Here is a 24956-nt window from a genome sequence, read left to right on the forward strand (position 1 = left end):
CGTTGCCCCTCCTTGGTAAATATCTGTTTTCCTTGCTGGTATTGGTTTGTCTGTAAATACTAGTGTGGTCCATAATTACTGACTTATGTCTGTAAATTATCATGCCAGTATGCACGTTGGTCCAGCCTGTTCCAGAGGATTAGCTTAATTAAGAGTGGTTCTTGTTTTTTACTGATCGTCCAATCGTTGATCAACAGATAGCATAAGACAACAGACAACAGAACCATCAGCCGTGCCCGAGGGGGTCTGTGTGTTCATTAGCCATTCACTGACAACTCGTAGCTGACTCTAACTTAATTACAGGCACGCCTACACGATGTGATAATGGTATTAACTGGTACGTCTCGTGTGCTGCCGAAAGGGCGATTGAAAGTGGTATGGGGAATATGATAGACCTGACATAATTGATGAATGGACGGTTAGCTGCTCGTCCGGGGTAGAGATGGAACACATGCAGAACTACACCTTCCTCTGTTCGGCTCTCTCTCTCTCTCTCTCTCTCTCTCTCTCTCTCTCTCTCTCTCTCTCTCTCTCTCTCTCTCTCTCTCTCTCTCTCTCTCTCTCTCTATATATATATATATATATATATATATATATATATATATATATATATATATATATATATATATATATATATATATCTTACCACTCTATTAAGAATGAAAAAAGGCCTGGAGACGCTTTATCTACAGCAACAACAGGTGTGGCAGCAGCAGCAGCAGACATCGCTGCAAATAGGAAGTAACGTGTATTGTCTTTGCCGCCTGGTCTTGTGTTTCAGGTTATGAGAGGGTTGTGATTTTCCCAGGTTTTCCCGGATTTCCCCATTTTCCTCATGATTTTTGTCACTCACGAGTTTTGTCATACAGAAGAAATATCAATACAAGGAAAAAATATTCAACTTTAGAGGACATACAAAATAATTTTCCGTTTATCTATTCAACCATTTTCGTACAAGGATTGTCATATTACAACCCAGAAATGCTGCAAATCCCTGGATATTCCGAGGGCCATACCTCAGCCATGGGCGTGTGCCAGACGGTACAGCAATACACACCCACGGTAACAGAAGACGTACAGAGAGAGAGAGACAAAACAGAGAAGTGAATAACGTTTGGCCGGGTTGAGTGTCAGGTGCACATTGGCCGGGTTGTAACGAAGCTTTATAGTTGACTTTGGTGGAAATCTCCGGGAGTCATCATTAACCCAGACAGCCAATTACGGCCACTCGGCCTCCATCACCAGAATGACATCAAACCTCCCCACCTATGATTCTCTCTCTCTCTCTCTCTCTCTCTCTCTCTCTCTCTCTCTCTCCTTTCTGTTTCACCTTCATATGGGCGGCTGACTTTCAGTCTAAGAAAAAGATAAAATCCTTCCATCTCCAACACTCGATTACACGTAAACCATTCGACATGTTCATCGCAGAGCCACATTTTCTTACACTCCCGACTCCACAATGGCCGCTTGACTTAGTTGCACACCTCCATACGCAAGAACCATCCAGTTACAAGCGTGAAGGTAATGGTGTATCTTAAATCGCTGGCAATGTTCCTTCATCACATCCGGTCTGGTACTAGCATGACTGGGGGTACTGACCTCACCTGTAGTCGTAGGGAAACCCAGGTTCTGATCCCGTTTCTCGCTCGTTTGTTGAGGTTTTGGATAGCCTTTGTTTCTATTGTGGTGGAGATTGTTATCACAGTGAAGGTAAAAGATGATTCAGTATGTGTGTGTGTGTGTGTGTGTGTGTGTGTGTGTGTGTGTGTGTGTGTGAGAGAGAGAGAGAGAGAGAGAGAGAGAGAGAGAGAGAGAGAGGTGTTGGGAGGTGTCATGTGTGAGACGGACGGAAATATATGTTGGTGGACTGGATGCCAGTAGTCCCCCTGTGAGTGAGGCTGAAAGAAAAGACGGCAACCTGAGCCAAACTGGTGAAATCTGACAGTTATCCGATATCCAGGCGGGTAGCACCGGTAATATCTGGCCTGGTAGGTGGCTGCCTACCACCTACTGCAGAGAGAGAGAGAGAGAGAGAGAGAGAGAGAGAGAGAGAGAGAGAGAGAGAGAGAGAGAGAGAGAGAGAGAGAGACGCGGAGGGGGAACTAATTGTATTTATGTGGGTGCATGTGTCTGCATGTATTGGCTGTAGCGAGAGCAAATCACCAGGAGCATGGTTGGTATGAGCCTCCACACACATCCTATGGACTCTCAATCAATCTAGACCCTGTACTCCCGCCAGACGTTCGCTAAGACTCGATGTCTGCCATACGTTGGCCTCTGCGATCAAATGTAACTTGGATAACATCCAAGTGGTCCGGGCCGTACGCAGTAGCGAGGTATCGGGTCAGGGTGTCGGCCCCTCCACTTGGAATGCGTCGTGCAGACAGCCGATTTATCTTCAAGAGTCGCCATATTGGGTGTTGTTCTTATCTCCTAAACTGTCTCTCCGGCCCCTCGTCAACTTATCACGCCAAACCTCAACCTCCTGACAGTAATGGGCCTCTCTTCCTCCACGTCCCCCTTCCAATCTGCTTAGGCCCAACTTCTTACATCATAGTATTTCAGATATTCCTCCATTCTTGACGTTATTAGCGTGTTAGATCTTCCTCTACTTTTATTCTTATCTTTTTTCATGTTTCTTCCTGTGTACACCACGTACCTATCTCATTTCATATTCATCCTTCTTTCCTTTGTATTTCACTGTACCCTTTATTTCAGCATCTCTGTTCAGCGTCCATTTGCTTCATAGATATTTTATTAGTCTTGTGTAATATTTCTTTCATAATTCATTTTCGAACCTTAAAGAAACCATGTTTTCTCATATATAAGTGAATACTCAGAATCCGTGTCTCTTTATGGTATATTTTCCTCAAGCCTTTCTGTATTACCATGCCTCGTAACGAATCTCTCATCTTTGTCGTTTAGATTATCATATAATAATTCAGAGCCGAATTCAATTTACTGCGACTCTATCAGCTTGATTCGCCTTGAGCCAGGCCACCGTACCGTACATCAAGAAGATACAAGAATCCTGCCGCCGAGATCGAGGATCGTACCATCTTGCTGAAGGAGCTAAAGAAAAGAGACAGACGCTGTACCGTACGTTCGTAGTGCCAAAGGGAGTGAATATAGAGTAGTGAGACAGTACATGTGGCTGTGGTCCGTAACCCTGGCTTGGTTGTGAGCAGGTGATCTGTGGGGTCTGGTAGGCGACACCTGAACTAGGGTCTTGACCGACCTCCTCAGGGGTGTTGCTGGTCCTGGTGGACCACCCTACATGGTCCGCGTCAGGCCTCACCGCCACGCCCCAACACGAACCCAGCCAAGGAATAATGACACTGTAATAAATAAATACAGTTTCGGTTTCGCTCCCCTCTCGTGTTTTCTTTAGACAGCAGTTTAGGTTCATGAAAAGAATTGTCCCTTATGATGCTCAGCATTGTTTTCTACAGCCCCCTCAAGTTTGTTATGAAATCGCAAATTGCGGGTCTAGATCGGCTAAACACAGGGTTCTCCTGTGTTTCGTAACCTTGATCTTCTGGAGGCGGTGGACGGTAACAGGCTAAATCGCTGATGTTTACAAAGTTGTTCAAGACCAGCCTCCTGACTCTTGTTCCATGATGATCCATCTTATCATTATTATCTGTTCCTTCATTTCCTTTTTCTTCCATCTCAGGCACTAAAGGATATTCCTAAAGTCCCTGTGTTTTTACTTACTATGGTTATTTCATTCCTATCTAATGCAAATTAACAATTGCTTTGTATTTCATTTTTTGTCCTTTTACTGCACATTCCTTATTCCTGCCTCCAACATACTTGTGGGTCTGTATTATTCTACTGATCAAGAAATACCTTCACATCTCTCTCCTTTTATCTGATATTACAATTTTTTCCCCACATTTTCCTCCTGACGTGACCATTAAACTACGTTAAGGTTTTCTCCTGGTTTATGTGCGATCAATCGGTGACACGCTCTGGTCCAGGTTTCAGCCTTGTGAGTAGGAGGTGACTAGGTTTAAGCGTTGCTTGTACGTAAGTTTCTAAGTTCGTCTTTTAGATGTTGCATTTGTTTCGTCGTGTCCTGACACTATTTGTCAGTGTATGTGGGGCATCATAGCGTCACCTCTACGTCCGTCTATCTGTTTATCATCTGTCATCCTTACGTCTGTCTGTCTGTCTGTTTACACATTATTTCGTTACCCTTACGTCTCTCTCTCTCTCTCTCTCTCTCTCTCTCTCTCTCTCTCTCTCTCTCTCTCTCTCTCTCTCTCTCTCTCTCTCTCTCCACATTATGTCGTCACTCTTCTCTGTTTCTCTCTGTGTCTGTGCCCACATTCCTGTCAGCATGATAACTCAGGAACAACACAAGATATAAACTTCAAACGTACACCGTATGTGACGAATTGATTAGGTCTGGGGGCAGGTAGCTGCATAAATCTACAAGCGCTATAACTCAGGCGTGTTTAAAGATAGCGAATTCAAGTGTATGCTATATACGTATTAATCAAGGACAAATATCATTATATAAAAATTTCAGCAAAGTAATGAGTTTTTTTCTGATGTGTAGCTCATGATGGGACGTAAAGGAATGCAAGTGCCTTTTGTGTACGAATATACGTTTAGACGGTTCGTGTGTTTTTGCGTTTAAATGTTTTTCGACGGTGTGCGTTGCGTTTTGATGTTTCGACGGTGTGCGTTGCGTTTAAATGTGTTTCGACGGTGGGCGTTGCGTTTAGATGTGTTTCGACAGTGGACGTTGCGTTTAATGTGTTTTGACGGTGGGCATTGCGTTTAAATGTGTTTCGACGATGGGCGTTGCGTTTAAATGTGTTTCGAAGGTGCTTGTGTTTTGTGCTTAAGTATATGGCGTATGGTACGTCTGTTTTATGTTCAAATATGCGTTTAGAATATATACATTTCCCATATGCACATAGTTTCTTATTCATCTATTTCTCTCTGCTATGCTGTAGTGTTCATCTGTTCTTGTCTCCTCCTCCGTGGATTCTTTTCCTCTACTCCCGAGCGTCAAGCCCTTTCTTCTACAGGTTTCTACAGTATTTCTTCCGCAGGTTTGTACAATATTTGGTTTCTACAGTATTCCACAGGTTTCTACAGTTTCTTCTACAGTTCCCTGGTGTTGCATATTACCTTTTCTTGCTTTCTGATGTTCCAGTCTTCATTACTGTCTGTGATGTTCAATTTCACTCAGTATACCTACCTGATGTGAATTTCCCCCGCTGCACTCCATCGTGATGTTGAATTTTCCCCTGCACTGCTCCCTGATCTTGCATTTTCCCCTGCACTGATCTCTGATGTTGAATTTTCCAGTCTACTGACCCCCTAATGTTGCATTATCTTCATCGACTGGTCCCTCATGTTATTTTCTTTCTTTCTTGTCTTTGGTTCCTTCTGTTGGTTTGTCAGAGGACGGGCTCCTCCTGCTGTGAGAAGGGTTTCCCATGTGAGGTACAGAACTCTCAAGTCTCTCCACAACAACAGCTTCTCTCAGCGTCTCATCTCCTCCCACTCCTTCGTTTGCTACAATGTTCCTTGACTAAGGTGAACCTCCGCTCCTTACTGTAGCTGTTACTGTTCCTGCCGCCAGGTTAAGCAGGATCATATGTCTCTGATGGTTTCCATGAACAACTGTTTCCTCTTCCGTAATTTCAATAATGTTTTCCTCGTAAACCATGTTTGAGTTTCTTATTGTTACAGCAGCTGCTTCCCTCTGACTTCTTGCTTTTGTTGCTGATGATTTTTCTCCAGCTTTTGTGGTATTTTTGTTTCGTCGATCGTGCAGTGTATTGCTTTTCTTCCGTTCCTCTGTATCATGTCTTGTCATAGTTTTGCTGCTTTAACATTTCTTCTGTTTATGTTTGTTTGAATTCCTGCTTTTTTTTTTTAATTCTTTATTCTGATATTTCTTTTAATCCTGCCGTTGCCGTGCTGTGTGTAGCTGTTTCTGCCACCAGCATTATCTTCTGCTGTTACTGCTGTGTCTTCTGGTGTTCCATGTTGCTGCAGTTTCCTGTATTTGTTACTGTGGTGCCGCCCCTGCGGCTTAGCAGACAGGCTCTCCGTCACTCGATGCCGTCGCTCTTCGTTCCTGTTATTACCAGACGCTGTCACCCCTTCTTCCAATTATATTCGGCGAGGTGGTACACATCTAGGCACATTCACACATGGCATACTAAGGTAGATATCATCCGTGAGGCCAACTTGCTGCTCTTGCTTTCTTAAAGTGAAGCCACTCTGGAAATGCTGATTCTTCGAAGTCCGTCATACCTAGAATACCAGTAAGTGTTTTCATTTATGATAAATTGTTCCTTTAATTTGAAAAATCTTTATTTATATCCTGCTTAATCTTAAGATATAATTTTGGGTTCTACTCATTAACATGTAAATTTCTAATCGGAAAAAAATGTGATGGGTGCGAATTAGTCAGGGAGGCGGGTGATTCTCTTGTCCTTAGCTTGGCTCCTACACCTTAGACGAGCGTCTGTGTGTTTTAAGTCAGAGTTGTCACATCAAGAGGTTATTTCTAGGCCTCGCGCCCCCGAGTCTTACGTTTGCAAGTCTTGTTCCTTGTGTCACTTGCGTCCTACGTACATTTCACTGGGCTCCATGTGATGTATCGTCAAGCTTTATAGATTAGTGCTTGGTACTGTACGAGATATCAGAGAGATTGTATAAGTTCCACATCATACGTATCCTTGGAGAAAAAGACTTATTTGAGCTTATCCAACATACATTTTCAAGTGCGTTTGCGTCTGAGCGATGTGCGTTACTCTTGCACGGTAGGGAAGGTTTTGAGCTTTTGGCCGTGAAGTGTTTGTGCGAACCGTAGCGTCTAAATGCCGAATTCTAGTGTACGTATTTCAGAATCTAGGCAAGATTTTACGCTAAGACACGTTAGTCTTGAAGCCGCTTTAAGGCCAGAAACGCTGCTTTTCTAAAACATTACAGATTACACTTACTTCATTGCACTGATTCAACTTGAGCGACCCCAGGAGCCTCATATTATGATGAAGGTATCTCGGGGCAAAAGGCAGGACGCAAGGGTACGAGAGCCTGACCTTAAAGTCCAGTAAAGACCACAATCAAACTAATATAAAAGCTTTTTTATATAAAATTCATTTTTTTCCCCGTGCAGCACCGGATATCCCAGATAGTGCAATGTATACTTAACTGAGCAGACTATGGTTCAGGATATATGATATATAATATATTCGTCGCTGTACATTAATTACACATGGTAAACTCATTTAGGAGCACTTCCCCTTCCCCTTCACTGTGTCAGGACACGGAGGTGAATGGGCTATGCTTTACAATAAGGAGGGAAATAGATTCCTTGTTGAGACAAAGAGGGCAATGCCAGCCGCTCCGCTTCTTCGTCTCCTGCCGACCATCTCAACCGTTAAACAAGATATCAGGCCAATTTCAGGCTGGGCGGCTTTGTTTTCTGCGGCACGACTCCCCGGAGGACCAGTCAATCTTGGCATCACCTGCTTAATCGCACACCTGAAGCCTCCGCCCGTGAGCTCCTCCCTCCGTCCCTGGCCCGGCGTAGCCAGGAGCCACCTGCCTCTTCAACCTTGCTAAGACTGTCACAGTCACCGTGGTCGTCAGTCTACAGCAACATGCATTGTTTGGATGAGTGAATGTACAAGGTGAAGTCCCTGTCCATCTTTACATCTTCAAGGTTCAAAGTTATACAGGGACTTTTTAAACGTTTTATATATATATATATATATATATATATATACATATATATATATATATATATATATGGTGACTGAGTTTGGTAAAGTGTGTGGAAGAAGAAAGTTAAGAGTAAATGTGAATAAGAGCAAGGTTATTAGGTACAGTAGGGGTGAGGGTCAAGTCAATTGGGAGGTGAGTTTGAATGGAGAAAAACTGGAGGAAGTGAAGTGTTTTAGATATCTGGGAGTGGATCTGTCAGCGGATGGAACCATGGAAGCGGAAGTGGATCATAGGGTGGGGGAGGGGGCGAAAATTTTGGGAGCCTTGAAAAATGTGTGGAAGTCGAGAACATTATCTCGGAAAGCAAAAATGGGTATGTTTGAAGGAATAGTGGTACCAACAATGTTGTATGGTTGCGAGGCGTGGGCTATGGATAGAGATGTGCGCAGGAGGATGGATGTGCTGGAAATGAGATGTTTGAGGAAAATGTGTGGTGTGAGGTGGTTTGATCGAGTAAGTAACGTAAGGGTAAGAGAGATGTGTGGAAATAAAAAGAGCGTGGTTGAGAGAGCAGAAGAGGGTGTTTTGAAATGGTTTGGGCACATGGAGAGAATGAGTGAGGAAAGATTGACCAAGAGGATATATGTGTCGGAGGTGGAGGGAACGAGGAGAAGAGGGAGACCAAATTGGAGGTGGAAAGATGGAGTGAAAAAGATTTTGTGTGATCGGGGCCTGAACATGCAGGAGGGTGAAAGGAGGGCAAGGAATAGAGTGAATTGGAGCGATGTGGTATACAGGGGTTGACGTGCTGTCAGTGGATTGAATCAAGGCATGTGAAGCGTCTGGGGTAAACCATGGAAAGCTGTGTGGGTATGTATATTTGCGTGTGTGGACGTGTGTATGTACATGTGTATGGGGGGGGGGGGGGTTGGGCCATTTCTTTCGTCTGTTTCCTTGCGCTACCTCGCAAACGCGGGAGACAGCGACAAAGTATAAAAAAAAAAAAAAAAAAAAAAAAAAAAAAAAAAAAAAAAATATATATATATATATATATATATATATATATGTATATATATATATATATATATATATATATATATATATATATATGTGTGTGTGTGTGTGTGTGTGTGTGTGTGATCCGAAAAGTGTAATAACACACTTGTAAATGTAACAGGAACGTCCCACATTGGAAAAGAAAATACGAAACAGAAGAGCCGGTATACTTCGGTCAAGAATGTAACACCCCGACTGAAATGAACTGACAGAAAAGGCCTAAAGTTAGGTCACATGATCGGTCACGAGGTTTGCAGGACAAGTCATGGAGCCCAACCCTAGACCTAAGATTGATGTCACATGACTCACCTACTGACATGAGGAGAGGTTGGGGATAATCCTGTGAATGACAGAAGCCATGATCAGAACAGGTGACCACTGCCCACACGACAGTTTGAATTCAGGGGTAGAGCTTATGAAAGCAGGTTCTACTATTTCTCTGCTAAAGTAGTGTGACCCTCACTTTGAGAGTTTAAGAATAGCAGAATTTTCCTGGCTGTACCTAACAGCAAGTTTGTCTCGTGGCTTTTCTTACCTCAAGAGGTTGATCGAAGACAACCTCTCAATATCTCTGCATAATTCATTTAAGTATAACACATTTTCAGATGAGTTGGAAGACAGATATGCAACAAAAGTTAATGGTTATTACGTAGAGATGAGGCTGGACCTGTAATGTCAGCCACAGGTGGTGGCTCAAGCTACCGCAAAGTGTAGAGGATTAGAGGCTATCCAGTGTAACACAGATATTAGAAAAATGTAGTAAGTCCCTGTCCGGAAATGATAAACCAAATAAGCTTAATGTCTGTAGTTGGTAAACTCATGGAAGCCATTATTCGAGACAAGATTGTGAATCACTGTGAGTATCATCGCCCCATAACGATCCTCAGCATGGTTTACGAAGGAATCGTTCATGTCTGACAGTTCTGGTTCATTCATGATGTAATCAGCATTCATGATGAGGGCAAAGCGGCTGATGTCATCTGATTTGATTGTCAGAAAACATTCCATTAAGTCTTGCATCAAAGATTACGAGCAAAAGTTATGTCACGTGGCAGAGATAGGGTTGTTCTTCAGTGGTTAGAAATTTGGTTGACTGTCCGTAAACAGAGTAGCGATTAACGGTTAAGCCTGAGAATGGTTAGATGTAACAAGTGTTGTGCCGCAGGAATCAGTTTTAGGACCAGTTCTCTTTCTCATATATGTTAATGACATTGATAATGAGCTCCGTTGTGAGATATCAATATTCGCAGACGATCCTAAGCTGGGGATAAATCCACCACAGAAATTGAGCATCTGCAGCTTCAAACTGACGTAGACAAACTAGTGGGCTGGGATCACAAGTGGCAAATGAATTTTGATATCGATACGTTTAAAGTTTTACACAATGGTATTAAGGTCGAGAAGGCTAGCTACGGTGTGTATTCTGTTGAGCCACAAGAGGTAAATGTGGACAAAGACGTAGGTGTAATAGTTCTCTGATGACCTAAAGCCAAGTAAGCAGTGCATAAAAGCAGCAAAAAGGCGAACAAAATTCTTGAATTCATAGGCAAGGTTTTTGATTTTGTTTAAAGAAGTAATCCTCAGTATGTACAATTTACTAGTGCGATTCTGGCATGAACACTTGTCCAGTTTTGAACAAGCAGTCAGAGTGGTGAGAGTACAGCAGCAGGCAACCAAGATGATTCCCGAATTAAGATACAAATCCTGTGAGGGCCGACTTTATGACTTCAGTTTATCTCGGTTGTCAAAAAGAGAGTTAAGACGTGATTTAACTCACGTATTCAACATTTGTAGAGGATTTATAATCTTGATCTAAGGAAATATTGAAGGTTAGATTATTTCTGATTTCACTCGCAGGCAAACGTTATACCTCAATGAGGCAAAGTGCTCTTTCTTCAAAAGGATTGTTAACTTATGAAATGGTATAATGCTTAGATACATTTAGGGAAGTACTTGATAAATATTTCAATCCAGACCCGCGATTAACATTATCTGCGCTTCCTTAGTAACATGTAATGTTTACAGGTGATTCTCTTCAAATCATCTGTATGATTTATTCCTCTTGCTACACTGGTCCCTCAGTTTACGATCTCTTCCACTACCACAAATAGCCTCGAAAGGACCCAGTGGTCTGTTGGTGTTTGAATCCCTCAATATGCCATTATATTCTTTTGTATGAATGGTTATCTTAATCTAAGCAACTAATGAAGCCTATTGTGGGTTTGGCCAGATGATAGTTGTTCTGAGAGCGTTTATGGAAGTAAACCTACGATGGAAGCTCCCCGTAGTACCAGTGTCCAGGGAATCCAGTCTTGTCACCAGCGCCATGTGAACCACTCCACCAGTAGAGTGAGTTGACACCACCTGAGGGAGTGACAGGACCAGAGCTACTGGGTTAGGGGACAAAGGAGGCACCGCCACGCGATCCATATGTATCAAGTGTGTGAATGTCAGTGTGTCCACGTTATCTGTCTCCCCAGGGAGGGATATTTGCCACACTTGGGGAGCCGATGTTCCTCTTTTTTCCCTCCCCGTTGTTGATGCCTTAGTCCTGTGGTCGTCCATTATACTACGCTTAGGCTTTCGTTAACCACCTGTGACAACAACCTCTCTGTCTCATCTGTATATTCCTAATATAAAAGTCCGATTAGTTTGTCAACTTGTTTTTACGGTAGTTCTTGACACTGTACTGAGGAAACTGTCGTACACAAGGTCTTGAACAGTGGCAACGGGTGATTCTCCTTTTTTCCAGTGAGGGAGCCAATCTCTCTGTTCACTAAACTTTGAAAGTTAGTTGCCTCACTGCCAATCACAAACGCGATTGACGTCTGATTTCGGAGCAATCAAGAGCCATTGTTGGCCTGCTGCAGGCCACTGAAAGCAGCGTCTCGGCCAATCAGTCACAAGGGTGGCAGGTCGCGTGAGAGGTGACTGCCGCTCCGTCACACCTCAAGAGAAAGATGTCGTCCCCAAAATAGGAGACCTGACCTGTTCGTAATGGCTGGTTTATATGACAGGGATCTGATGGTGCGACGGGACGGGTCGCGCAGGGGGGACACGCTGCCTGGTCGAGATGTACCATTAGCTTATAATTACTGGAGATATCGACCATGATAGACGCCCCTGGGCCAGGATACCACGCCCAAGGGGTTATTACAGGAGGGAGGGCGGCAGGCCTAACGCTGCTGCTGCTGATGGCTCGATATAGACCCGAGGGTGACAGCGACCCCGGGAAATGGTACACGGTGACGAAAAGAGAGAGGGAGGGAGGGAAAAGAACCTGCCTACCTACGAGATTTTGTCCGAGAAACAGGGAAAGAGATAGAAAGAGAGAATGTAATAGAGTACCTGTCTATCTGTGAATACACACGAAGAGATTTCGCGTACGAAACAAAGAGAAACAACAGAGAGAGAGAGAGAGAGAGAGAGAGAGAGAGAGAGAGAGAGAGAGAGAGAGAGAGAGAGAGAGAGAGAGAGGGCGAACCAGAGAAACAGAGAGGGTCAACCCTCATAAAGAAGTTGTTTTTTGTGAAGCACTGAAGTCGATGGTGGAGTGGCGGGTCTGTGGACAGCAGCGCACCAGACCCCGGACGGTGAGGGATGCCTCGCGACAGCATGTGTTTGCTGACGGATGTCGCTGGTGCCTCTCCGTGTGCATCATTACGCTCACTTGTACTGACGACAACAGAAATTTACTGTATTATACCTGCTTCCCACTTCCTGGCCACCCAATACCACCTTTAACAGCAACATGAAGAGTACTGGGAAATACAGAGAATCATTTACTGCGACAGACTATATTGGAAATCGAGGAAACTCCCGTGGAATCCATTAAAAAATGTAGTTGTTGATGGCAGATTCCGAGTGCAAACAAAATAGTTCGTTGTCAGTGGAATAAATTACCTTACGCTGGCTTGCATGACAAGTAGTTAAATGTTATGCATCGTTAGTGGTATTAAGCGATTACATGGTCCGCAGGCAGTCAAAAGAAGTGCATGTATTTATTCTTGACGTATGTATGTGATTATGTTTCTGTGTATATATATATATATATATATATATATATATATATATATATATATATATATATATATATATATATATATATTCCTATGAGTCCCTGTGGACTCAGGAATATCTTGATCACGCGCGAAATTGTGATCCTTTCCAATATATATATATATATATATATATATATATATATATATATATATATATATATATATATATATATATATATATATTTACTCTGTATTTGTATGTATATGTTTTCGCGTTCGAGTTTTTTATTATATTCGTTAGAGAGAGAGAAATACAGAGGTGTGTGTGTGTGTGTGTGTGTGTGTGTGTGTGTGTGTGTGTGTTCTCGCCCTCGTACGCTAGTTTATAGTGTTATCTGTTCGCGTGCCATTACCTATTTCTCTTAGATAAACTGTGTATATGTTTAATTTGTACTGTATAGAACGCATATGCATGAGTTTACTTTTATGTGTGTGTGTGTGTGTGTGTGTGTGTGTGTGTGTGTGTGTGTGTGTGTGTGTGTGTGTGTGTGTGTGTGTGTGTGCGCGTGTGTGTGTGTGTGTGTGTGTGTGTGTGTGTGTGTGCGTGTGTGTGTGTGTGTGTGTGTGTGCGCGTGATTTCTATTTTGTGTCTCGAGGAGAGAGATTTACTTTCGTGTTACCCCGTCTCTTAACCTCTTATAGGGATCATGTATTTATGTACATATACACACCAGCCTGAGGGAGGTACTCGTTTATCGACCAGCCCCCAAGGGGAAGATGAACATCTGGGTTGGGTGTAGGCCGACTGCCACGCCCAGGAATCGAATCCATGAGGACCCAACCCCATTACATCCCTAGGACGGCCTTGTTACACCTTCACATGCGTCGTTAATACTAGTAGGGAGACGCCACGGAGGGTAAGGGCCACCGCCACCTATCATATAACGTGAGGTGAAAAATGATCTCGTCTGTCCCATGATAGGGTCGGCTCTCTTCTTCCTCCTTCCTGGGTACCTGGTGAACCGGCCCGGCCACGCCCACCTCCCCGACTCGCGTGTCAACAGACCAACACACACACACACACACACACACACACACCACCACCACCACCAGTCAGTACTACCTCACAGCAACGGTTGGGAAATGTGAACACAGTAATAAGTCTTGACACAGACACACAAACACAGGACGTAGTGGTGTTGATATTACGCAACCCTCCAAAAAATTCTAACGATTCAGAACAAATATACAAAGGCAACAATGATGAAGCAATCAGAATGGTAAATGAAGCTGAAAAACATGCACTTCTCGGAGATGATGAGGGATATCAATTACTAAGAGGTAGACTGAGAGAATTTCGGCTCTCATGGTGACACAGAAGCCATGGAGACAATTTTTTTTCACCATATAGAAGAAAATTTCGTTGACCAACGTGTCAATGGACTGACATACACATTCATTGCCGGATCTCATCTTCATACATACTAGCATTGGTATGAGAACATTATACATATTGAAATAAGTAATCATATAATGCTCAAGTTTAACTCGGTGGAAAATGAGGATGTTAAAAGAGTAGAGGTGAGACAAGACCTGAACTGGAGTATAAGCGTTGATACTACACAAACCTCAACAGTTTCTTTGGTCACATAAATGGGGTTCAGTAGCCAGGAACCAAGGCATTTTGGTGAGACGTTTTGCGGACTTCTTAATGAAGGAGTAGGAACCTGGGTACCTGTAGCCTTGAATACAGAGGGAAAGTTAAGAAAGAGGAAAGAATGATGTAGTAAAAGATGTCAAAAAGCAGAGGACCTTTGAAATGTGCTTTGGCGAAGATATATGCGACTCTTCAGCCGACCAGTATTTGGAAGGTATAAGAGAGCATGGAACAAGTATAGCAAGATATGAAAAGAGGAACAAAGAAACTCTGAAAATGATATTGTGAAAAAAAACGGAAAAAATGCAAAACTTTTCTATAAATTCATCAGGAATAAATTGTGTTAAAGAGCAGCTAATCAGGCTAAGGAATTTAGGGGAGCGAGTTGTAGAGGATGATTTACGGATATGTGAGGAAAGAAATAATTACAAGTGTTTTTACAGTGGAGGACAATATCGCCCCATCCCCACTGTGATGAAATGGGGAGAAGGTTAAACAAAATCAGAGATACCTAGAAAACACAATAACAGAATACTAAAAGGTCTCGACCAATATGAGGTTCAAGGTCCTGGCGAAATTTTGATATATATATATATATGCAGAAGATGTATCTGATGCACACGAGATGAGCCACTTGAGATACCCTCCAAGGTATTGCTAGAGGGAGGCAGATTGCCAAGGGAGTGGAAAAGGGCAGACGTCATACCTTGTCTATGAGAAAGGAGAGCAGGATCAGGCACTGAACTGGGGACCGGTCTCACTGATGAGTGATCTGTAAGGCTCTGGGTAATCAGAAAGCAAGTGGATGACTTTCAAAAGAGGAGAAATGATCTGATTGAGAGAGATCACGTTTTTTTGTGAAAGGAGTTCATTTGTAACGAACTTATTAGATTTCTATCGGAGAGTAAGCTCTGTCTTGTCCTAAATGTAGGTTGTTTGTATCTGGACTACCAGAGAGCATTTGACACTAGCTTATGGGGGGCTGATTAAGGAGATGAATTAACTGGCTGGAAAAAGTGGGAGACTCCTTTAATGGAGATAATCTCTTAGTGGAGGGAACAAAGGTAGCATGTCAGAGGAGTTTTCTCGAAATGGGTTGTGGTCATGAGTGGAGTTACGCAGGGTTCTGTTCTGGGACCATTAATCTTCTTGAACTATGCAAATGGCCTGTCAGCGGGACTTCTGAAGTTGTTTGAGAATGATGCAATGATCACGAGAGAAATGAAAAGTGTGGAGGACTGCATCATTTTAGAAGGGGACCTTTACTGGCTCCAAAATTGGTCTGATGAATGGTTGAAGTTCAACCCGAGTAAATGTACGGTAATGAGGTTGGGTCACAGTGAAAGAGGGTCTTGATATGGTTATCATCTGGCAGGAAATAAGCTTCAGGACCATGTGTTTGAGAAAGACTCGGAAGTCGGCACTGTCCCTGTTCTCTCGCCGGAGTCTCACCATAGGAAAATAATCATGGAGACCAAATGTCTGCTTGCAGATAGTAGAATTGCGTTCAAGTTCATGGATAAAGAAATATTCAGCAAACTGTTCACATCACACATAAGACCAGAACTAGAATATGCTTCTCAAGTTTGGTAACCGCTCTTAAAGAAGTGCAAAGAGCTGATAAAGAAGGTCCAGAGGAGAGCAACGAAGATGATGCCAGTAGTAAAAGAGATGAGGCGTTAAATTTGCCCACCTTACAAGAGAGAAGAGTGAGGTATGAGCTGTTCAAAGCCATTACGTTTTAAAAACAGGATGATGACCTGGACAATCAACAGTTCCTCGAGAGACGAGTGATAGAAAAACGTAAAGATCTAATGTTAAATAAAGCAAGAGAATTACTAAGAATGATGTGAAGTTAAGTACTTCCATAGCACTAGAGTTATGTATGAATGGAATAAAGTGACTGAAAACGTGGTTGATGGAGACAGCATTCAGCAATTTGATAAGTTGTATGTTGACACACACACACACACACACACACACACACACACACACACACACACACACACACACACACACACACACACACACGCACACTAGCCTAAGCCAGGTGCTCATTTATCGACCAGCTCCACCGGGAGGATAAACTGCCTCCTGGTATATGTATGTGATAATGTTTGTTACTATGGGTTACATTGCCTCCTGGTATATGTATGCGTTACTGTGGGTTACTGTGTGTGTGTGTGTGTGTGTGTGTTTGTACATAAGAGTGCAAAACTGTCGTCCTACAATTCACAAACAGTAATCAGAAGAAACAATGATAATAGGAACAAACAGTACTGCACAGTATGAACACCAGTACAGCGGCGGATGGTGATACGTGCAGCACTCTACTGTGAAACAAGGATTCAGCTCTGTATTGCACCAAGGAGCAACACTCAGCTACGCAGGGAACCAAGCAGTAACACACACATACCAGCAGTAGTATGTGCCACCACGTAGGCTGGAGTGTGTGTTGACTTGGCTCACATAGAAAGGTTAAGGGACGGGAGCAACACGAGTGTAAATTCTCCTCCAGTGAAACTCAAATAGCAATCACAGTGGCACTGACACCGACACGATATGAAACGTCAACCCGGCGAATCAACAAGTAGCAAGTAGGTTAACCCAGGAACAAGCTGTAACAACAGCAGGATATGTAACACAAGAAAAATAACTTATGTGCAACAGGACGTTTCAATAAAAACAAAACAATCTCTAGGAACGAAAGTACAGAGTAACACTTGGCACGACAACTCAACTGCCGCCAACCGGTCGTGAACAACAAAATCAGAGTTATGGTCTCAGTGCGGGGAGTCACATTTCTTCTTAAGTGTTGCAATACATCATGGGTTATGTGGGTGGGGACCTGGGGTTCCTTCACCGGGCGCGGGAGCCTCCCCGCTCACCGATGGCCTCCCGACGGTTATCCCAGCTCCCAGAGAACATGGTTATATTTAGTTATTATTATATATTCAAACTATTTGAAGTTAGGTATTTGTAATGATGATCGTGTATTCAATCCGTATGAAGTGAGGGATCTGTAATGATTATGTATTCACTCCATATGAAGAAACTGAATCGTCTTTCTTCACTTATGCTTGGGGGTTGGGGTACATGTCCAGTAGTATATTCATTATATATTTGTGTATGCTTGTCTCAGATTTCCTTATTCAGATCTTGAAAACATCATAAACCCGCACTCTTTAATGTCGTTTACTCTGCTATTTTCTCATGGGCAACTGACCAAGAGTTTTTGAAGATACACGTCCTTTATGATTTCCTTCCTGGGATTTTTACAGGTAACGACTTTGACTTCATACATATCCATTCCTCCTCCCTGTACCTGGTTATTTCACATGTTAACATATGTGTATAATTTCAAATGTCATTCTAACATTGATGGTCTGGTTAATGTGTCGTCTGCGTGGCATGGTAGGCACTCACGAATATCCCTAGCGTTCGTTGTCTTCGTCTAGCTAACGCAGACAGTCACACTTTAACCCTCAACACTTCTCGATCACAATTTGAACCATCGCCGCAACCTAAACCTTTGTTAAAGCCCGAACCTTGGTTACAACTTGACCCTTTATCCCTACCTGAACCTTGGTTACAACTTGACCCTTTATCCCTACCTGAACCTTGGTTACAACTTGACCCTTTATCCCTACCTGAACCTTGGTTACAACTTAACCCTTTATCCCTACCTGAACCTTGGTCACAACTTGACCCTTTATCTCTACCTGAACCTTGGTCACAACTTGACCCTTTATCCCTACCTGAACCTTGGTTACAACTTGACCCTTTATCTCCTACCTGAACCTTGGTCACAACTTAACCCTTTATCCCTACCTGAACCTTGGTTACAACTTGACCCTTTATCCCTACCTGAACCTTGGTCACAACTTAATCCTTTATCCCTACCTGAGCCTTGGTTGCAACTTGACCCTTTATCCCTACCTGAACCTTGGTCACAACTTAACCCTTTATCACTACTTGAACCTTGGTCACGACTTAAAAACACTAATTTAGAGAGTCACTGGCATTTATAGGGTTATTTCTCGACGTCCTAAGAACTGAAAATAAAATCTAAATTTTAGTTTTGTGTTTTTGTGCCACTTGTATACAGTTTGAACCTAGTGCTTAACCTGGCTCATAACTCGAAGAAAAGTTCCACCTTCGGCCAATTGAACTAAGATGCTTCCACATATTTCTCTTTCATTCCCAATAATTATGTTGCACTGCAGGGGATACAAGTTTTCCATGGAGGGTTTTGCTAGCTTTAAATAGCTACGTTTAGCTACCAGTAGCGTGGGAGAAATGCTAGAGTGTCTTCATGTTTAATACTTTTAATCTCCGTGAATTGACGTTTAGGCTGAACACAAGTTTTAGCCACACGAATTCATAAGTGATTTGTCCGTCTGGCTTGAATTATCGTCGTACATAACACAAGCAAGACCTTCAGAGGCCTTTGAAACATGACTGTACTATATATCTTTGATGTTATGTATATTTGATGCTGCGTTTGTGTGGTATGTAGATTCTTGTGAAGGCAGTATGAACCATTACTTCTTCAACTGTTTTCCATTAGAAGAGTTAAGTTTTAATCAGTTTTTCGTTTATAATCTATTTTTGGTAGATGGTACCTCCCTTTTCCATAATTTGATCCGGTACACCTTCTTGTATGTGTCTGTTGAAGTAATGGAATGGATAGTGCAAGGTCTCCCCCCCCCCCCTCTCTCTCTCTCTCTCTCTCTCTCTCTCTCTCTCTCTCTCTCTCTCTCTCTCTCTCTCTCGCTGAACGTCATGTCCCTCTCTCCCGTGAGGTGATATTATGTTCTAATCTTCGTCAGAGGTATTGTATGGTCCCGCTATAAGCCTAAACACCTTCCCTCTCTCCCCCCCTTGGTAACTCTAACAGGGTTCTCGTTAATGTATTTATCGTCCTACTTATCGCATGTGATAATATAACATTGCGTGTAGGGGAAGGCATACGTTGTACGAGAGGTTTACGCTATCATGTACCGGTATATAAGACGTTATTACAGCCTTACGAAAATGTTTTATGTGTATCAGGATGTTTTATTTTTCATTGTTCTATTAAATGTAAATATGAAACTAAAGTGAATAAATGTTTAATTTTTCTATATTCTCAAAATGTATGAGGTTACAATTTTGACAGGATAATGTCAAGGTATTCAACAGGTGTCCACCAGCTGACTGTTCACATTTCCGCGTTGCTACGAAAGAGGACACATGTGGACAACAGATGTGGGAGGCGTCTAATGACACGTACCGTGATGGTAACCAGAGCCGACGGGGAACACACCAAGGAGACCCACTTACGTGAACTTCATAAAAACGCGGTGTAAAATTTTAAAGGCTTGTCGACGAAGCAAGACGGAGCTATTAAAGCGTGCATAACTTGGACCATTAAAGTTGATGAAGCTTCCCTTTAGTAGGAGACTTATGGATGATGATAAACAGACGAGAACGGTGAAGGACAATGGAGGGTTTAGTGCATGATAGACTCTGGGGACAAAAGGAAAGATTTCCTGTCATGAAAACATCACCTCCACAATGGCTAATATGTGAAACCACAGAGAAGACTTGCGATTGGTAACCTCTGTAGATGATGTGTGCCTACGAACGGCACTGAAGGAAACATGAGGGTATGATGGGCTCGCCCTTTGACATTATAGATTAGGTCAAATGCTAGACCATGAGACCTTCACATATCCACCAGTGCTGTTCTTGGGCACACACCATCCACAGGTGTTGCCCTTCACCAGTCTTCTCTCTCCCGCTTCACATTTTGAGGCGTTGATGCCACGCCTCCTCCTGCAGGAAGACCATCCACACTAACACACACACACACACACACACACACGCACACACACACCTGAAGCACAGGCTGAGGGAGCTGATCCACTGGACGATTGACTCTCACATATCAGTCAGGGAGTTGGCCACGCCCACACGCCCATGGCAGGTATGTAGCCACGCCCAGGTCTCCCATGCGCTGCCCATCCTGACTTCAGATGTGAAAAATGGGGTTTACCGTCCTCAAGAAATATTTAATTATATATTGCGTGAGGCCTAGCCGATGCATTCCTCCGCACACCCCCACTCTCCGTGTTGAACAGGACCACCTCCAGTCTGTATAATCAGGAAACATAACGATAAATCTCAAACTAGATTCAGGCCTTCAGATTAGCGTCAGTAGAATTAAGCTAAACAGGTTTAGCTACTGCTGCTCATTATCATTCCCCAAGACCCGCCGTGATAGAGGTGAAGACATTATGCGTTAGGTCCTCTTTCGTAAAATTCCTACGGCGAGCACAGGTGCGTGTGGTGATGTCATGTAGACCGCTGTGGTTGGAGGAAATCTCGGGTGGAGCCTGGTGGCCGAGGTAGGCCCAAGGGGAGTGGACGACGAGATTAGATTAGCTGCTTCTCTGCCTTTAACATTCTAAGGCCCAGATGTTCGTTATTTGGGGGCGCCCCTGCTGCTGCTTAACAGATAGAGATAGAAAGAAGCTGTCAGAGAGAGAGAGAGAGAGAGAGAGAGAGAGAGAGAGAGAGAGAGAGAGAATGTAAGGTAGGACATAAAGGAAAACAGAATGACAAGTCCAACACTGGAATGGTAGTGACTCTACTTGAAATTTTCATATTGGTGAGACACCGTATTATACATAGACACTATAGGTACTTTATGATGCTGTAGTAATCAAAATCCCAGTTATAGTTACTTCAAGTTACCCAAGAGTAAGGAGGTACGTGTTTTGATGCGATTACCATACCACCAGGGATTAGAAACAACGAATTAAACATAGTCTACCTTATCCGTGTTGAAGATCTTGACCGCTAATAATCATAATGAACCCTTTACATTATCCCAAGGTCAGCTTACTGACGACGTTTTCAGATACAATTGCAAGGTTTCCAGTGATAATAAGCTCAGCAATGAATATCATCTGCGTCCTGGGATCAGTACAGTGCTACTTGGTTCTGAAGTTTTCACATTTTTTTCAAGGATCTGCCTGATTGGAATGTTAGATTTCCATGTTTATGTTGGTGGACACGATTGTGATTACATCTCTGCTGCAGGGGATTGGGATGCATCTTGACTCACTTCCCACTGGATCCACAAGTAAAGTAACTGGGATGAACTTGTCGCGGAAGGGAGGGGTGTATAGCCGTCACGTACGTACTCAGCCAACGTGTCGTAGAAGGCGACCAAAAGGGAAGGGAACGGGGGGCTGGAAATCCTCCCCTCTCGTTTGTTTTTAATTTTCCAAAAGAAGGAGCAGAGAAGGGGGCCAGGTGAGGATATTCCCTCAAAGGCCCAGTCCTCTGTTCTTAATGCTACCTCGCTAACGCGGGAAATGGCGAATAGTTTGAAAAAAAAAAAAAAATTGTTGGATGAAATGGTTCTCTGTAGTTAAGTGGGCACTAAGCCAGATTCGCTACACACGTCAGCTATGATTAGTAAAAAAAAAAAAAAAAAAAAACTAGATCGGTTAATTCATGCTTGTGTTGTGGCTCTCCTGATTAGCCGATATTTTTGTTTGAAATGACCCATGTTATCCAGGATTCTCTTCGAGGATATTTTCATTATCTTCGATGTATCTGTAGTTATGATGAGTTCGTGCATTTCGGTCTGTGAATCACCTGGACCGTTCGTTGGTGACTATGCTGTGGGTCAGAGATCCTCATAGGTCACGCTCCTTCAGGAGTTGGGAAACTAGAGATCGTGTGCATGTTGAAAATTATTCTTGTGCTTCGTCGTTCACTTGTATCTAATTATAAGGGCAACCGTAAGGCAGTATCGGAGGTCTTTACCTCCCAACAGCCCGGTCTGAGACTTTAGTTACGATGATTTTGGAGGTCTTCAACCCCTCACATCTCGGTCTGAGACCTTACCTTACCTTACGTATTCCTAAAAATGGATTCGGAGGTGTTCAGCCCCTCACGGCTCCGTCTGGAATTGAATTTGTGCCGGTGACCCCAGCAAATCTATTGTGCACCTCATGCTCCTGCTGGACCTTAACCCCACAACTCGGCTTGAGACCTCACCTTACGTATACCCTCCGTTGGTTTCGGAGGTCTTCTACCCCCAACACAGTTACCGAACCTTAGGTATGCCTTATGATGGTTTCGAAGGCCTTTTACTCTCACAGCTTGGTCTAGGACAAGGCTGAGTGCCTGTGAGGGCTCGCCGACGCCATAGCGTGCTGGGTGGCAAATAAAGTGATTAAACTGAATTACTCTCTCGTGTTGCTGTTATGTTCGGTCAAGCTGTTGAGGGCCGCGGCCTGTACATATGTATGTTTCCATATGTGTGTATGTATACCTACATATATGTATGTAAGTAGAGAAGTTAGTTGGTATATCTACATGTATGGATGGATCTACGTGGGTAGATGAATGGTGACTGAGTGGAACGGTGAGGCTACCACAGTAGGAAGGGCAACCGCCGTGTAGGGTCTTTCCTTCATCAGTTAAACGAGAGTTAAGAGGTTATGAGTGACATTAGTGTGGGAGGTTGTGATCTGAGGGGAAGATAAAGTAAGGATTCATTTAAGGACGTGATGTATGGTTGAACAGCGGGTTGGTTCATGCCCGGCTCTGCTCGCGTGAGATTGTCTGGGAAGCGTAACATGTCACGCATGTTGTTGATGCTGACGTAGAGATGTGTGAATGTGCAGGCCTTTGTTCTTGTGTGTGTGTGTGTGTGTGTGTGCGTTTCTCAGCCATCAAATGCAACATCGGCCACATGAGGTGTGCGCAGGGCACTAACCCTGCCCCTTGGCAAGTCCACATAGCTAGGACTCTCTCTCTCTCTCTCTCTCTCTCTCTCTCTCTCTCTCTCTCTCTCTCTCTCTCTCTCTCTCTCTCTTCCTCCCTTATTAGTTAATCCCATCTCTCCTTCGCTCCACCATTTACACCAGCCTATGACTCAGACAAACGCCCAAGTTCATGCACCGTCTCATCCAGCACATCTCCCGAGCTGGTGGTTACTTTCCTCTCCCTTGTTCCTTCCTTCACGCCCTCTCTTACCTCTAGCTGCCTTACGCGCCATGTCTGTCTCGAGTCTCGAGCCACCCACTGGGCGGCAGTGTACCCTCTGCTTGTCTTGACTGACAAGGCAGATGGTCAGGAGGCCCTGTTTACTTTGTTCACTGTTGGGATATAAACCCCTTTAATTGTTCGGTGGTGAAAGGCTCCTTCGAACCAGTGGTACGTGTCCTTTATGTTCTGTTATCCTTCTGTTTTTCTGGTATCGTCATGTGCGATCAAATCTTGTGATGTTTTGTTTGGAGCGTCAAACGTCTCCACAAGCCATTGCTTATCTTTACCAAAGTTAACTGGTTGAGTTTCGTGTGAAATGTATTTGTTAGCGTCATATAATGTTTTGTCGTTGTGTGTGTAAGCCAAATGTAATTTTTGATTCTTGATGTCGCTAAGTACAGTTTTTTTTTCTGTAGCTGTGTTCTAGATGATTGTATTATTACAGTTATACGTGTACTGTGGGAGACGAGTGGGTCACTGTTAAGAGCTCCTCCCTTCCCCTTCCTCAGTTCCCTGAGTGCTTATCATCAGCTGTGTATGGCATTAACCATGAAAATGGGATCTTGACGGCGGACATTCTACATTGTGATGCAAATCCGCAGTTCTTTGCCCCGACATTAGCGTCCCGGGTTGGTGATGGTGCAGGTGGTGGTGTTGGTGCCTTGATGGAGACCGTGTGTGGTGGTGGTGCTGTGCCGGAGGACCTAGTGATGTGTGTGGTGGCCGCACGAGGATTGTGGAGTCGAGTGTTGGTAGTGCTTCTCATGGTGTCATTAATGGTTAAGGTGGTGCTAGTGGTGGTGATAGTAGGAGAGGGTAGTTAGATGAGTGGGACTGTTGATGAGGTAATGGCGTTGTTAGTGTGGGTTTGACCGTAGGCGGCAGACCTCTGGCATTGTGTTTTTGAGGCTGTTGTTAAGAGTTGGGTTGATATTGGTGGTGTTGGTTGGGTGATATTGATCATTGTGGTGGTGGTGGTGGTGATAGATGTGTTGGTGATATTGCCAGTCGTGTTTGTTACTGTTCTTTGCGTGTGTACTCTTCTTGCTCTCGCTGCCTCAAGCACTTAAAATCCCGTTCCCTTCTTTTGATCGTCAATGTGGCTGTCACAGCACGGGTTTGATCTCTCTGGTGAGACTCACCATTGGTCCTCCTCTCTCAGGGATTTTGGTGCAACGTTTGTCGTGGTCCTCGAGCTCTCCAAATTGGACAACTGAAAGGATGTGGCACAAATCTTTGCGTTCCACACTTCCCTCCTTTGGATGTTTTCTCTGTTCCCTCATGCACAGTTCCCTCATTAGCCGATCCATTTTAGTAGTTCTTGACGGCACAACTTTTCCCCTCTTACCGTAAACAATAGTGGTGTCCTTCTGTCCCATCGCCTACTATATTTCTTCTCTTTATATATGATCTCTCATCAACCCTCTTCACTCTTACGCTGATGATTCCAGTCTATACACTTCACCTCACTTACGCTGATGAGT

This window comes from Panulirus ornatus, chromosome 31 (assembly GCF_036320965.1).
Source record: "Panulirus ornatus isolate Po-2019 chromosome 31, ASM3632096v1, whole genome shotgun sequence".
Lineage (NCBI taxonomy): Eukaryota > Metazoa > Arthropoda > Malacostraca > Decapoda > Palinuridae > Panulirus > Panulirus ornatus.